Source organism: Neofelis nebulosa, chromosome 17, assembly GCF_028018385.1.
Source record: "Neofelis nebulosa isolate mNeoNeb1 chromosome 17, mNeoNeb1.pri, whole genome shotgun sequence".
Lineage (NCBI taxonomy): Eukaryota > Metazoa > Chordata > Mammalia > Carnivora > Felidae > Neofelis > Neofelis nebulosa.
The window spans coordinates 61,524,324-61,541,232 of NC_080798.1; the positions used below are offsets into that span (position 1 = coordinate 61,524,324).

The 16,909-nt window shown below is 53.3% G+C and overlaps 1 protein-coding gene across 25 annotated transcripts in view; it reads right to left on the minus strand.

Annotated features, from left to right (window-relative positions):
• ANKRD11 (ankyrin repeat domain containing 11) overlaps positions 1–16,909 on the minus strand; it is a 183,172-nt gene that overhangs the window by 37,746 nt on the left and 128,517 nt on the right. For 2 of the 25 annotated variants that reach the window (XM_058708022.1, XM_058708034.1), the window contains exon 3: positions 8,362–8,527. The exons of the other annotated variants lie outside the window; for them this stretch is intronic. The gene's annotated coding sequence lies outside the window, so the exon portion shown is untranslated. The remainder of the gene's footprint in view (positions 1–8,361; positions 8,528–16,909) is intronic. 25 annotated transcript variants of the gene reach the window in all.

Below are 16,909 nucleotides of genomic sequence, written 5' to 3' on the forward strand. Positions count from 1 at the left end.
TGCACTGTGGGCTTGGAGACACAGTCCGTTCAAGAGAGGTGGCAGGGCAGACATGACAAGAGCCCCGTACACAAGAGCGGCGAGGGGGCGTACGCCTTCCCCAAGGTGCGCCCACCACTCAACACGCACACACGGGGCCGTCTCAGTGGACACCTCCATGCACTCTGCCGCCCCTTCTCAGAGCAGGATCTACCACAATCTGTCTACGTGGGCAGGAGCCACGACACACGTGACAGAGGCTCCCGCCGAGCCTGGGCCTGACACGGGGGACGTAGCAGGCACGGCGGCAATGCCTGCAGCTTAGCAAAAATCCAAGCATTCACCCCGATCTCCTCTTTCCAAGGGACAAGCTGACAGCTAACAACTGAAGGAAACCGGAAGACATGTTTACCGGCTTTGTGTGGACTGGGGCCGGAACGTGAGGGGACAGGCCACAGCCCATGAAAGTGGGCACAGGGCCTGTGGGCCCCACGTCCGCCAGACGGGCCAGAGCGGCTCTTGTGGGGCAAGGGAAGCGGCACAGACACAGGCGACACACGGCAGCAGCCAGGGCAGGCCCGCCGGCACCTACCTGAGCGACCTCGGGAAGGAGCGACGCAGCCAGGGCAGGTGCCCAAGGCGCGCGCGCTCACCCACGGGAGGGGGTTCGGAGAGCTCTGCTCGGAGACGCACCGCAGAGCGGCAGATGGCCTCCGGGCGATCCTGGCTTTAGGAGAAGACGGAAGTTCGAGGAGAGAGAATGGAAGACCCAAAAGGGATCCAAAGGCTGAGTTCTGGAGAACCAATACAAAAAGCCCACCGCCACACAAAGGCAAAGACAGTGCCAAGAAGTAGGAGAACGGCCTAGGACAGGGCTCTTCAAACAGGAGGCGTGTGACCGAGGGCTGCCCGCACCGACTGGACTGGACTGGACTTCGCCGAGTCCCCAGACGCGCGCCCACGGGGACGGGGGCTGGGGGGCAGAGCCAAGGCCGCCGGCAAAGGAGCGGGACAGGGACAGGCTAGGTCAGAACTGTGCCTGGCAGCAATGGAGACACAGTCCAGAGACTCAAACGCCCAATTCAGCTGCACTGTCCCCAGGGTAGGAGCACAGTGAAGCCAGCTTCGAGCACACAGAAAAGCCAAGCTAACCGCCCCTCTACCTTTCTGAGAAGAGGGCAGGAGGTCACACGGGTCACAAACCACAGCCCTAGGCCAAAGCCAGCCCTCTCCCTGCTCAGGTAAAAAGTGAGAGCTAACAACGGGTTTCAGGGGCGCCTGGGGGGCTCAGTCAGGTGAACGTCCACCTGACTCTTGATCTCGGCTCATGTCATGGTCTCGTGGTCATGAGATCGAGCCCTGTGTTGGGCTCTGTGCTGACAGGATGCATTCTCTCTCCCAAAATAAATAAACAACAATACCAACAACAACAACAACAGAATGGGTCTCATATATTTTTTTAATTAAAAAAATTTTTTTAACGTTTATTTTTTTTGAGAGAGAAAGACGGAGACAGAGTGTGAGCAGGGTAGGGGCAGAGAGAGGGAGACACAGAATCTGAAGCAGGCTCCAGCTGAGCTGTCAGCACAGAGCCCAACGCGGGGCTCAAACCCACAAATCATGCGATCATGACCCGATGCGAAGTCAGACGCCCAGTTGACTGAGCCACCCAGAGGCCCCATAATTTTTTTTTTTAAAGATTTTATCTTGAAGTAATCTCCTCACCCAATTTGGGGCTCGAACTCACAACCCCAAGATCAAGACTGACACGCTCCACTGATGGACTCAGGTGCCCCGAGTTTCATATTTTAAACCTTCGGAGACAAAGAAATTCAAATTTGTGACATATGAAAATCGCATGGAATTAGCACGTCCACAAATCAAGTTTTATGGGACCATGGCTGCGCCCAGGATGCGGTCCTGCCCCCCCCCCCCCACCGTCCGGTGCGGTGGCCATGCTGTCTGCAGCCCCTGAGGGAGCCTGTGAGGCCAACACTGCCTTTCCCTTGGAGCTGGCGGGGGTGGGGTGCTGCCGCGCCCCAGGAGGAGGCGAGGTCCTCACATAACCGCAGCGCAACAGCCACAACTGTCCTTGAGAACGAAACCACAATCGACAACCTTAGTGACAAGACGCCAGGGGGCCTGGGGTGCGGCCAGGCAGAGCCTCTGGGAGGGGCCGCCCATCCGAGGGCTTGCCTGCCATTTCATGGGACACAGGCTTCGCCAGAAAGACTCTCAGACAAACAAAAAAGATAATACTTCTTATTATCAAGAACTGGGTATCTGGCAGTTATCTTCTCAAAAATCAACCACTTGGAATTATCACTTCAAGGAGAATGAACAGTAGTTGATTTGAGTTTCTAACCGAAACCTGAGCTTAGGAAAACTGGTATTCACGTCCATGAGCCCAATCCCAATGTTTAAAGACATTTTAATGAGATTGGTGGTGACTAAAAGGTTACTTTTTAGGAGCGCTTGAGGGGGCCCCGTCGGTGAAGCGTCTGACTTCGACTCAGGTCACGATCTCGTGGTTCATGGGTTCCAGCCCCGCGTCGGGCTCTGTGCTGACGGCTCGGAGCCTGGAGCCTGCTTCGGATTCTGCGTCTCCCTCTCTCTCTCTCTGCCCCTCCCCTGCTTGGCTCAGTCTTTCTCTCTCAAAAATAAACAAACATTTAAAAAAACCCCAAGAAAAAAATTTTAAGGTTACTCGTTAAACAATGCTTAGTAAGGAGACACGTCAACATTAGGGAGATCTGCATAGCTGAATGAATCAACATTTTCCAAACAATCAATATGGGATATTACAGAATCCGACGAGGGAAGACCCAGTAACACACAGAACGCAGCCATCATTCAGCAGTGCCAACACCAACCAGGAGGCTTTCCAGATCCTGTGGCAAGGTCCCCAGATCGTCCCTTCTCATATGGCCTGTCTGTGAGAGGGTGGATTATTTTCATATTTAAAAAAAATAGCAGGTAGAGAAAACAAATGCCACTATTTTCACCAAATTTTTGTTGATTTTGTTTGTACAACAGTTACTTCTCAGGGAAAATTTGTACGTACTACTTTATTATTATTATTTTTTTTTTAAAATTTTTTTTTTCAACATTTTTTATTTATTTTTGGGACAGAGACAGAGCATGAACGGGGGAGGGGCAGAGAGAGAGGGAGACACAGAATCGGAAACAGGCTCCAGGCTCCGAGCCATCAGCCCAGAGCCTGACGCGGGGCTCGAACTCACGGACCGCGAGATCGTGACCTGGCTGAAGTCGGACGCTTAACCGACTGCGCCACCCAGGCGCCCCGACTACTTTATTATTTTTAAGTGAGTTAACAATTTTAAATTTTCCTCAGTGATGCTTTCTTTTGCGTTTTGTTTTTTTCTTAATGTCTATTTTTGAGAGAGAGACAGAGACACAGAACACAAGCAGTGGAGGGACAGAGAGAGGGGGGGAGACGCAGAATCCGAAGCAGGCTCCAGGCTTCGAGCCGTCAGCACAGAGCCCGATGCGGGGCTGGAACCCACAAACGGCGAGATCGTGACCGAGCCGAAGTTGGAAGCTTTACCGACAGAGCCCCCCCCCCCCCCACCAGGCGCCCCTCAGTTATACTTTTATTTATTTTTTTAAATTTTTTTTTTTTTAACATTTATTTATTTTTGAGACAGAGAGAGACAGAGCATGAACGAGGGAGGAGCAGAGAGAGAGGGAGACACAGAATCGGAAGCAGGCTCCAGGCTCCGAGCCATCAGCCCAGAGCCCGACGCGGGGCTCAAACTCGCGGACCGTGAGATCGTGACCTGAGCCAAAGTCGGACGCTCAACCGACTGAGCCACCCAGGCGCCCCTCAGATATACTTTTTTTTTTTTTTTTTTTTTTTTTTTTTTAAATTTTTTTTTTTTTTTCAACATTTTTTATTTATTTTTGGGACAGAGAGAGACAGAGCATGAACGGGGGAGGGGCAGAGAGAGAGGGAGACACAGAATCGGAAACAGGCTCCAGGCTCCGAGCCATCAGCCCAGAGCCTGACGCGGGGCTCGAACTCACGGAGCGCGAGATCGTGACCTGGCTGAAGTCGGACGCTTAACCGACTGCGCCACCCAGGCGCCCCTCAGATATACTTTTAAACACAACACGTTAATACAATTTGAGAGCTATAACCCACATGACAAAGCTGTTCGGGTCCTCACTAATCCTAAGTGTTGTAAGGGAATCGGCCCAGCAAGTCTGAGAGCCTCTGCAGAATCTCAAGAGCAGAGGACGCCCTGCAGACAACAGACCTGCCCCAGGAGGGAAACCCAAACCACGAGGGACTGACATGTAGCCACAGAACAACTACTGAGCAGAAGCCCAAACTGTCCTAAGAAAGTAAGTGGAAAAGGTCTCTAAAAAAAGAAAGACAGAACTCATGCAAAATGTCTTTAAAAACAAAAGGAAAGAACCTCAGATTACATAAATACATATTAATAAACAAAAATAGGGGCGCCTGGGTGGCGCAGTCGGTTAAGCGTCCGACTTCAGCCAGGTCACGATCTCGCGGTCCGTGAGTTCGAGCCCCGCGTCAGGCTCTGGGCTGACGGCCCGGAGCCTGGAGCCTGTTTCCAATTCTGTGTGTCTCCCTCTCTCTCTGCCCCTTCCCCGTTCATGCTCTGTCTCTCTCTGTCCCAAAAATAAATTAAAAAAATAAATAAAAATTAAAAAATAAACAAAAATAAAGTCAAAGCCAAAAAGCTGGAGAGACAGTGTCAAAGTAGCATCGTGCGGACAAAAGTGTTGGCCAACAAGGCAGAGCTCTGTCCCCTCAGCAGACGCGGACTTATGACCACGGAGGCACCAGAAGGCAGGACAGGAGTGAAAGTCAGCTTTGTCCACCAGTGGCAAGGGACAGCAGGACATCTGCACAGAAAAATGTGACGATTCCCAACTTACACCATGCACAGAGATCACTTCTAGACAGGCGATAGGTCCAAGTGTCAAAGGCACAGCCAGGAAGCTGCCGGGCAGAGGCACAGAAGAATCCCATCACAGCTGCTTCCAGGAAAAGAAAGATCTTAAAACCAGAAGCATCAACCATGAAGGTAAGGTCTGAAAATTCTGACACTTTAAAAACTCCTACAAATCACTAACAAAAACGCAAACCATCCAGTACGAAAATGGACACGAGGGGCACCTGGGTGGCTCGGTCGAGTAAGTGTCTGATTCCTGATTTCGATTCAGGTCACGATCTCACGGTTCATGGGATCGAGCCCCACCTTGGGCTCTGCACTGACAGGGCGGAGCCTGCTTGGGATTCTCATTCTCTCTCTTTCTCTCTCTCTTCCTCCCTGCCCCGACTGCATGCTCTCTCTAAAAATAAAGTAATTTGTAAAAAATGGACACGAGACTTAAGACACTTCACAAAAGAGGAAATCCAAAAGCCCAGGAAGTAGATGAGAAACTGATCAGCTGCTTCGGCAATCCAGAAATTCTGAACAATCAGAATATGGCATCGAGCGGCAGTGAAGACGTAAAGCAAAGGAAACGAACGGTTCCCTTCTGGTGGGCGCGTGAACCACGTGACTGCAGTGAGCCCGGGCACACACGAAGCAAGTGGACACGCGCCACAGCCACGTGCATCAGAGGCCACGCTGGCGTGGAACACGACACAGCAGCGACAACGTACAAATGACCCGAACGAGTCTCACAGATGATGCTGGGAAACATCCCACTGTGTGTTCACCTAAGTGTCTCACAACAGCAGCCTGCAGGGCTCAGGGACGCGACGCAGCCCACGTACGAAGACCACTCAGAACTGAGGACGTGGTCCCCCTGCACCGAGGGGCTTGGGGGAGTTTCCACACGTGCGCTTTCTGTGGCGAGTGAACTGCCCGTTTTTACTTTGTGGACGTTGGGTGGCACGCTATACTTCGCAGTAAGCAGAAGTTTAAAAAGCTGGCTGTGTTTAAGACGCGGTGTGAGTGCCACCCAGGCTGGACTTTAGACAGAAGGCTGGTGCCCTGACCTCGTTGCAGGCCCACCTCCTTCCCGTGGCCCTGGCCCCCAGGGAGGGCAGTGGAGTCACACGGAGGGCCGGGGGTGGCACCTCAAAGCTTCCCAGCTTGTGGAAGGCACAGAGCACAGAGCAGAGAGCAGGGCGGAAACGAACCCTTGACACACCGCAGGTGCACGCGTCTCCAGGGTGGGAGGAGGAGACGGACTGAGAAAACAGGAGGCAAAACACCGTCTTCCACAGAAGGGCTAAGACACAGACTGACCATGATGGAAGAGGAGACTGACGTGGGCACGACAACCACGGAGCAAATAATGGCAGCGGGGAGGAGGTCCGAGACATCCCCTGAGGCTGATCTGTGCGGACTGAAAGTGACGGAGGTGACCAAGGGAGAAGAGACACAAATGGAGAGAACGAGGAGGAGGAGGACCGGGCGCACTCGCACATCTCTGCTGGGGGCGCACACGAGGGTGGCTCTCCGGGATGGGACTGGGCTTGCCCTGCAGCGACAAGCACACATCGCCCGACAAGCCAGACATCCCACAGGCAAGGCCAGCCAACGGTGGCCTGGGAGATTCATGGCAGGGAGGGCAGGTCCCGGAACATGGAGCCCACCTGCCAGGAGCCTATCTCTACCTGAGCGGGACAGAAGGGGGAAGGTCTATGACTCTGAGGTGACTTCCACAGTCCTGTCAGGTGGGGACAGCTGTGTTTGTGTTAATAATAGATGCAGAATATGCGAGGCTGGCTCAAACTGTGAAAATCCCCCAAATCAACAGACTAAAGCAGAAAACCATACAATCATTACTACTAATACAGAAAAAGTGTTTTGTTTTTTTTTTTAGCTTATCATTATTTTGAAAGAGAGAGAGAGAGAGCGCATGCGAGCGCAGGAGAGGGGCAGAGAGAGAGAATCCCAAGCAGGCTCCACACTGTCAGCACAGAGCTTGATGCAGGGCTCGAACTCAAGAACCGTGAGATCATGACCTGAGCAGAAATCAAAAGTCAGACACTTAACCAACTGAGCCCCCCAGGTGCCCCTACAGAAAAAGTATCTAACACAATTCAGTGCTCCTGAGAAAACCTCTCAGCACAGGAAGAGACAGGGAAAGACCTTCAATGTGAAAGCAAGCACCCTCAACAGCTCCTAGCTACCATCATTCGTGTGAAAAACGGAATGCTTGCTCCCCCAAATCAGGAACAAGGCAAGGATGTCCCCGCCCGCCCACCCACCCACCGCTGCTTTTGGACATCATACTGGAAGTAAGAGCCAGTGCAGTAAGGCAAGAAAAAGAAATTAAAAACATACAAATTGGAAAAGAAGAAATAAAACGTTCTGCTTGACGATGACATGATTGTCTATCTAGAAAACTGCAAGGAATCTCCAAAAATCCCTAGAAATAATGAGTTCAGCAAAGTTGCAGAACACCAGATCAACACACAGATATCCTGTATGCAGCTGATGCTTGAACACAGATTTCTTCACAAGTAAATACAGTACATTGCTATACACACATTCTATCTTCTTTTTGACTTTCTTAATAACACTTTCTCCACCTTACTTCACTGTAGGAATAGATAATATGTGTAACGTGCAAAGCATGTGTTCGTCCCCTGGTCATGTTGCTGGGAAGGCTTCAGGTGGACAGTCAGCTAAGTCGTCAAGTTCTGAGGGAGTCGGGAGCTGCACGCGGGTGTTGGTGTCCACGACACCCACACTGTTCGAGAGTGAGCTGTACTTCCCACAAAGCAGCAGCGAGTATGCAGAAACACAACACCACCCAAAATTGCTCTAAATAAAAATGAGATACTTAGGTGTAAGTCTAAAAAAGAAAAACTAGAAAAACCTGTGAAATTGTTAAGGGAAAATAAACACAGGAGAAAATCTCTGAGACCTAGGGCTAGGCAGAAAGTTCTTGGCTTTTATTTTTTTTTAAGATTTTACTTTTTTAGGTAATTTCTACACCCAACATGGAGCTCAGACCTACAAGTTCGAGATCAAGCGTCCCACGCCCAGTCAGCTGAGCCAGCCGGGCACCCTGAGGCAAAATGTTTTTAGACAGGACCCCAAAAGCGCCCGTCCACAGAAGGAAAATGAAAAACTGTACAATATTAAAGCCTCGGTTCCCAGGTGAAAGATAAGCCGCCAATGTGTGAATCACCAACGAGCTTATTAATAAATCACAATACAAACAGCAGTAAGCAGCAAACAATCCAACTGGAAAACGGACAAAGGACAGAAGACGCATTTGGCCACAGAAGAGCCTGGAATGCCGCACGGTGGCTTTGCAGCCGTGCAGATGGAGGTCACCTACCAGGGTGTTTCCAGAACATTCTTCAGAAAACGACAAGACACAGAAGTGTGAATATCAGGGGTCATCACACACACATACCATCTCATGAAGGACGTTACTCTGTAAACACGTGCCTGGGGTGTGTGGAGGGCAGGGACACACGCTGTTTTTCTCACAACAGGAAGCTGTCAGGACATTTCAGAAACACTGGCCCAGCTGGTTAAGAACCCTGGGTCTGTGGTCAGATACGTCTAAATTTCTCAACCTATAAAATAAAGAAACAAAACCTCCTATTAAGAGCCTAGGACCACGTCTGACTGGCCCAGCGCTCACTCAATGCTCCTCAACGAGCCGCCTCTCAGGCTGGGGGCGGAGGAGGCCCAGGTGTGCTGCTAATGCTGTCCCCAGAGCTGGGGTGCGCACCTCCATCCCTCTCCGACGCCTCACTCCTCCCTTGTCACTGCCTCGCTGACCACGACAGTGAGGTCCTGGCTCTTCCGACCACAGGCTGGCAGAGAGCCACAACAGGTGCAGGGTGATGGCAAGACACCAGCCGGGCCAGGCGCTAAGCAGGCCGTGGGGTCCTCAGAGAGGTGGCCGGGCAGGCTGGCTGGGACCTGGCCTAGGACCTGGCCCGGGAACTAGGAGTGTGGGCGCAGGCTCGGCCCACAGTCCACGGCAGGTGGATGTGACCCAGGCGCCTGTCTAGACACACACCCCAAGCGACATGGGTGCAGAGGCCACCAAAGCCACATCCGACTGTCAACGCACACTGACGTGTACAAACCCTGCGAACAGCCCAGATGTCCCCCAATAGAGAACAGATGGACCATGGGAGTGCCAAGATGCTTAGCGCACCGTGGATGAGGTTCCTGGAGGCTGCAAGACAGTACAGAAATTATGCGGGGAGGGGACAACCGTCCTCACTTGCGGGGGGGGGGGGGGGGGGGTCGCACAGGCACACACAGAGGACAGGCACCGTCTCCAGCACCGCTGTTGGCACGGGCAGCCTCTGAGCCTCTGCCGGCCCCGGGCTCCGACGACTCAGGCTCCCCCTCGAGGCCCTGCCCCCAGTCCTCTCTCCCCCCCCCCCCCCCCACACCACCTCCCAGAGGCAGAGCAGCAGTGACATGGCCTTGGCTTGCAGCCCGCCTGGAAGTCCCCTCGCACACGGGCCTGTCTGCAGGCCCAAGTCCCCTGTTGTGACACGTCTGATTTCTCATCTCACCAAAGGGCGTTCCCGAGTCTCCCTGGGCCTCTGCTCCAGGGAGGAGCTGCCGTGCTCCTGCACTGCTGTGAACACAGCCGTCGGGCGGGGGGGGGGGATTCTGGCTTCCACCTGCCCGATGACACTCTCAGGTAGATCTTTATCAGAATTGCTAAATCATGTGATGGCTCACAGCACAGGAAACCCAACGCGATAAACACACAGAACAGCACGCAGCACACGCCCCTCCGGGCCCCTGTGTGGAAGACGCCAGCCCCTGCCTCTGTAACGCTGGTGGGACCTGGAACACTCCCGAGACGAGGGGACCCTCGGAGAACGGGGAGGGAAGCCAGCCACTGGAGCAGGTCCCTCTGGGAGGCACGCAGTCTCGGCCTCCAGCCACTCCGCACGGCTCTCGGCACGGCCACGCCGCCCCCAGGACTCTGCCTACACGGCCGGCAGGTTTCACGGAAACCTCGAGAGAGAAAAAGGGACTCGAGATAGAAAGGGACTCTTCCAGTGGGAACTGAGTGCGAACACAGTGGCCTCTGGGGGTGAAGATGCTGTCTGCTCACGTGAGGCGTCACCAGGAGGACACGCAACTAAGTATCACCCAGTGTTCGTCTGCCAATTCTTCTCTTACAGATTTTAAGTCATCTCTACAGCCAACGGGGGGCGCGGACTCGCGATCCCAAGATCAAGAGTCGGACGCTCCACTGACTGAGCCAGCCGGGAGCCCCCAGGATTCTCGGATTCTGCTGCACGAGATAGCCCGTCCCAGGCAACCCCAACAACAGAGGTAACGCGTGTCTCCTCCCTCAGCCTCAGCTGGGGGTGCGGACAGACACTGGCAGCTGTGAGCAGTGGGCATTCTGGGAACCCTGGGACTCCGAGCAGCGTCGGGTCTCACAGCCCCGTGCCCCCTGACGTGCCATCCCGTCCACGTCACCACCCCCCCATTTTCAAGCCCACATTCCTACACCAGACCGCGGCAGAGATGAGCAGGCAGTCGTCCACATGACCCTGCCAAGTGGTCTTCAGAAAGGCTGCCGCGAGCACGTCCTCACCAGGAGCACGCGGGGTGCCCGGTCCCCACCCTTGCCAATACCATTTAAAAAAACAAGAAGGGGGCGCCTGGGTGGCTCAGTTGGTTGAGTGTCTGACTTCGGCTCAAGTCATGATCTCACGTTTTGTGAGTTCAAGCCCTGCGTCAGGCTCTGGGCTGACAGCTCGGAGCCTGGAACCTGCTTCGGATTCTGTGTCTCCCTCTCTCTCTGCCCCTCTCCTGCTCATGCTCTGTCTCTCTCTCTCTCAAAGATGAATAAACATTTTTTTTTAAAATATTTTTTTAATAAAAAAACAAAAAGATGGTGAACATCAGCCTACTGGGCTCGTGCTGGCACCCGTGGCTGCCTGTCCGTGAGCGTCCCTTCCCACGTGACCACCTGTGCCCTCAGTCGCTCATCCGCTCTGCATGTACTGACCACACTGCCCGTGTGCAGGCCTGGGGACTGCAGCCGGCACATACTTCTCCATCACAAGAGGGTCTCAGGAAGACAGCTGGCTCACAGCATGCCTAGCAGGGTGGCTTAGTCAGGAGAGGGCGACCCGGGACACAAGGAACAGAACACTGGCCACACAGGTGAACACGAATCCTTGGAGCTGACGGAATGGCCTTGCCGTTGTCCCTGTGACCTCGGCCCAGCGGTATAAGCCTGGACGTGTGCCAGACCCTGCCCAGGGACTGGGCGTGCGGGGCGCACCTGCTGAGCGCGGAGTCCTGCCTTCCGAAGCTCACGCGGCACACGCTGAACACAGCCATTGGAGTGACCTCATGGCACAACGGTGTCACCACAGGACGCCGAGGCCCGGCTGGCTGCCAGGGCACACCACGTGGGTGACGCCCTCACTGCACCCCTGCAATGACAAGCTTCTCCCCTGCAGCCCTTCGTGTCCATCTGTCCGTGCCGAGCGCCACAGAAGCCACTCACCCTGTCCACGTGCTGTGGCCTTCCCTCAGTGCCACATGTTGACGTTCCCCAGGACGAAACCCGAACCAGGACGGCCATCTGCTGACGGAAGGCACTGACCGGGGCTGACTCGCTTGCTACCAGACCGCACCCTCAGTCTGAAAAGGACCCGCTGGGTCAGAAATTCTGTATCTGTGATGCTCCAGTTTTCCAAAGCAGGAGATCTGCTGCAGAAAAAAGGCTACAAAAACCCCTATCGTCCCTGCTTTCCTACATCAGATAATTGGCCAGGTTAAACAGTAACTTCCCTCCTTTAACTGCAAGGACCGCCAAGTGGATGCTTGGAGCAAAACAAGCCTAATTAGTAACAACTGAACCTTCCAGAAATAAACCCATAAAGAAGCCACCTCCTTCCCCCTCGAAGTCGCTGACAGCCGGTCTCCCCAGACTCGGGAACATACAACAGGAAGGCACGCAGCGTCCACTGGCTTCCGGGGTCTCTGCTCTGACCTGGACCAGAAGGACACTCTGCGGGAGCAGAGAATCGAAACCGACTCCGTGTGAAGGCCTGTGCACGGTGGCCGACAGCAGACACGGCCGCTCCTTGTTCCCGTGGCCGGAAGAGGACGCCCCCGAGCTCGCCTCTGCGGAGCCAGGAGATGTGGGCTCCCTCGGCCGAAACTTGGGCCCACATCCAGGGCGCAGAGTGGAGACAGGGCAGGGACCGTGGCGCGCGGTGTGCCCAGCTCCCCCCGCGTTCCTTCGGGAGCGCTGCCTGTGCGCGGCCAGGCCCCTGGGCCTTTGCTGGGGCTCTGGTGCCTTCGGCCCGGATGTGGGGAGTGCACCTCCAGCGGCGGCCTGACGGGCCAAAAATCTCGGTTGCTCCAGGACACCTCCCCGGGCACTTAACAAAACCAAATAAAAGGCTATGGGTGAGAGGCACCAGGCTTGCTCAGTGGGTAGAATGTGCGGCTCTTAACCTCAGGGTCATGAGTTCAAGCTCCCTGTCAGGCGTAGAGCCTACTTAAAGAATAAATAAAACTCGGGGCGCCTGGGTGGCTCAGTCGGTTGAGCGTCTGACTCTCAGTTTCAGCTCAGATCATGATCTCGTATTTCGGGAGTTCGAGCCCCACATCGGGCTCTAAGCTGACAGCACAGAGCCTGCTTGGGTTTCTCTCTCCCTCTCTCTCTGCCCTTCCCCCTCCCCCACTTGTGCTGTTTCTGTCTCTCTCAAAATAAGTAAATAAACTTAAAAAAAAAAAATTAAAAATAAATAATAAAATAAATAAAAACATTGGGGCGGGGCGGGGCGGGTGGGGGGTAGCTTCTGGATGTGACAGCAAACTGCCCAGAGAAATAAAGTGGTTTTTTCCCTTATTAAATAAAGGGCATTAGCTGAGAGGCTATGTTTAAAGTACATTTACCCAAATGTCCTACTTTCTGTAGAAGGGAACAGACCAGCTACACGCCTGAAAGCCCGTCTGCAAACAAGACAAACAGCCATGACAAGGTGAACGGATAGGGAGGCGCGGGGACCACCCCACGGGAGACAACGCGGCGATAAGGGTGAACTGACGCATGCCCCAACGGGGACGGTGTACATGGAGCACGTGCGAAGGGAACGCACCCAGACAGAGGCGAGGGACACACGCAGGCCGCGTACAGTGGAATACTGTGTAGACGGAGGCCCAGAAGAGGCAACCCCAGGCCCCAGCAACGGAAACTCAACACCAAGGGGGCACTGGCTGCATCGGGGCCCGTGGCACTTACGGGGCAACGGGGCCGCACAGGGCACACGTTCACACTCATGCCTGTACCTACTCATGTCTACATCACATCTACATTTAAAAGGAGAAAAAAGTGGGGTGCCTGGGTGGCGATTTCAGCTCAGGTCACGATCACACAGTTCCTGAGTTCAAGCCCTGCATCGGGCTCTGTGCTGACAGCATGGAGCCTGCTTGGGATTCTCGTGCGCGCGTGCGCTCTCTCTCTCTCTCTCTCTCTCTCTCCCTGTCTCTTTCCCCTCTCTCTCTCTCTCTCCCTGTCTCTTTCCCTAACCCATGCCCTCCCCACAGCGTGCATGCCCTCCCCCTTCTCTCTCTTAAAATAAACTTTGGAAAAAAGAGAGAGAGAGAGAAAAGAAAAAATGTACACTTAGCTCAAGAAAGCATCAGTAGTGTGGTGAGTTACAGTGTCCATCCCAAAAAATATATCCATGCAGAACTTATAAATGTGACCTTACTTAAAAAAGGGTCTGTGCACATGTAACTAAACTAAGGACTCGAGAGGAGACCGTGCTGTCTTGTGTGGTCAGACCCTAAACCCAACAACCAGTCCCTAGAAGAGAAGGGAGAGGGACATTAGGGAAGGGGGCCACGTGAAGATGGGGTGCCAGGGAGGCCAGGGCGGGCTCTGCCTGGAAGTCTGTGGGCGACGCGGCCCTGCCAGCCCCTCCATTCAGGTGTCACAGGCGTATGTGCCTGTGAAGAGCCCCAGGGGACTAACGCAACATCTGTGCATGATAAACGGCCTGTCCCCCGTGTTCCCAGGCCCTGGTGGCCCGGCCCGGCCGACATGGTACGCAGCACATACTGCAGGCCAGCAGACACTGCACTTAGCTTCCTGTCCTACTCAGGGGGACCCTCAGACCACCGGGGCTGAGGTGCCACCCCAGCTTCTGGGATGGCCGCCACCCAGCGGAGGGGACTCGGCTTTGGATCCCTGGCTGCTTCCCTTCCCTGTGTCTACGACTCTGAACGGGATTCTTCCATGGCAAGGACTGTTCACCACAGAAAGTGGGGTTTCTTTATTAAAAACTAACAAAGAGAGTCTGCTGAGCCCAAAGCATGCGGCTGGTGGCCACTTGCTGTGTGCCCACAGGGGAAGGAAGGCTGGGGGAGACCCAGTCACGGCTCACACGCGAGGACGCTCATGCTCCGTGTCCAGACAGTCCTCCCTCCAGAGCGAGCAAGCCCGGGAGCTGGCCACACGTGGGAACGGGTCTAGAAGGACCTAGATGGCCTCCTTGAGGCCGCCTCTTAGGGTGCAAAGTCTGAAAAAGTGACTATCTGACCGTGTAAGAAAAAGCCTGCCAGCCCCGTCCTGGATGAAGGCACCACGCAGGACCCAGTCAAGGGCAGGGGACAGCCGTAGTTACGAAGAGAATACCAGTTTCCACAAAATAACTCTCAGACCTACTGAAATACAAAGGTACAGAGGAAGGGCCGGAAGAGAAACACAGGTTACAAAATTGGATGCCCACAGGGGTGGTGAAAACAAAACGTGTAACCTAAAGGAGAACTTCCCCATGAATCGAGAACCCAGAAACTATTGACACTGGCCATCTGAGTAGGAGGGCTACATTTTCCAGCGTTTTGCCTGTCTGTATTTTCTAATTTTCTACCATGCACACATACTGCTTCTAAAATCTGACCACAGAAAAAGACAGATTGAATTTAATAATAAATACCTTAATTAATAATATCTTATCCAAGTAAGATTTTTTTATCTTACCAATCGTTTTACCTTCATGATCTGGACAAAGCCCTATGAGTTTTGTCACAGGATGTAAATGTCAAGGATGAAAGGCTGGAAACCCATATAGTGGGAAGGAGGGGAGCCTGGAGCCCACAGCTATGCAGACACGCCCTACAGCTCCGCCTGCCCAGAGTTCCCGTAGTCCACAAGCGTAATAAAAGGGAAGTTTTGCTGTTAGGTAATAAAAACCATCTAATACAACAGCCTTGGACACTGGCAATCCCTCCTGGACGCAAACAAAGGAGTAGGACGTGGCCAAGCCGGCTTTAAGGCTTGCACACCGATTCAAAGAACAAAACAAAACAAAGCAAAACAAAAGCTGTGCCCTGGGTGAGGTGGCCAGCACAGCACACAGAGGTCAAGCCACAGCCCAAGTCCACAGTCCTACTCTGCACCCCATGTGAGCTGCATTTATAGAAGGCACAAGGTGAAAACAATTACTTTTCAAACGATCCCAGGAATTTGGAGCACCCCTAAATCTGTTCAAGAGGAGTTACTGTATGTCATGATTTCCTCATTAGAAATCTTTTCTATCCTCAACATTTTATAATAAAGTAACAATAGCTATGCTTTTCACTGAAATGTTTCAAGTATACGTAAAAGTATGAGAAACAATGCAACAAACACTTATGTATTCACCATCTGTTCACTTTGCCATATTTGCTTTGGAATTTTTTTCTTCTTAGAGAGTGAGGGAGGGGGAAAGGGAGGGGAGAGGGGTGAGGGGTGAGGAGGGAGAGAGAGAGAGACAGGGAGAGGAAGAGGGGGGTGAGAGGGAGAGAGACAGAGAGAGAGAGAGAGACAGAGAGACAGAGAGAGGGAGGGAGAGAGAATGAATCCCAAGCAGGCTCCACACTGTCAGTGCAGAGCCTGACTTGGGGCTCGATCCCACGAACTGTGAGATCATGACCTAAGCCAAAATCAAGAGTCAGACACTCAACCGACTGAGCCACCCAGGTGCCCCAGATTTTTTTTTTTTTTTTTTTAATGTTTATGTTTTGAGAGAGGGAGAGAGAGAAAGAGCATCAGCGGGGGAGGGTCAGAGAGAGGGAGACACAGAATCTGAAGCAGGCTCCAGGCTCCGAGCTGTCAGCACAGAGACCAACACAGAGCGTGAACTCACAAAGCGTGAGATCATGACCTGAGCTGAAGTCGGACACTCAACTAACTGAGCCACCCAGGCGCCCCTGAAGATTTTGGGTTCTGACGCTAATCTGATTTTGGTGCTCATCATTTGCGTCTATGTCTTTATACTTACCTTACATGTAAACGTGTAAACACAGTATGTGATATTTTTACAGGAAACACTGCACAGACCCTCATGCCCCATCCCCTCCCGAGTATGCTTGTGCCATCTGTCTGCGCTCCTGTCGCACGCACACAACCACGCTCCTCGCTGGGGGCGTCAGGCCCCTCTGGGAAACACGGGTCTCTGCTGACTGGTGCTGGGGTGTCTCCCTGCTCCTCGTGCTACAAACACCCCACAGTGAGCACTGTCAGCGCGGCTCTTTCCGCAGCTAAGAGTCCCTTTAAAATTTACAGCCAGAAACGGAGTTACAAGAAGCTGAGTGTAAATGCTTTTAAAAATCTGATCGAACTTCACACTACACAGCCATTCACAAACAATGCCCTCTTCTGTGCTGTAAACTCATCACGAAATTTGGCTGGGAAAAGGGAAGGGTGCTGTGCACATAAGAGACTCCTGAGGAACAAGGTCAGGTTCTACAAAAAGTCAACAATCAGTGCTCAGTCAGGTGGGAGCCTGAGACTCGCCCTGGGCAAAGCAGCACACAGCGAAAGGACAGGAGTTGAAAGCCCCACGGCCCGGATAGTTCTGAAACCCAGAAATCACATGAGCAAAGTGCGATTCTTGAGTGTTCCTCAGGAAAGAGCTACAGCTTTTGCCCAATTCTTAGAGAGTCCAGGACCCAAA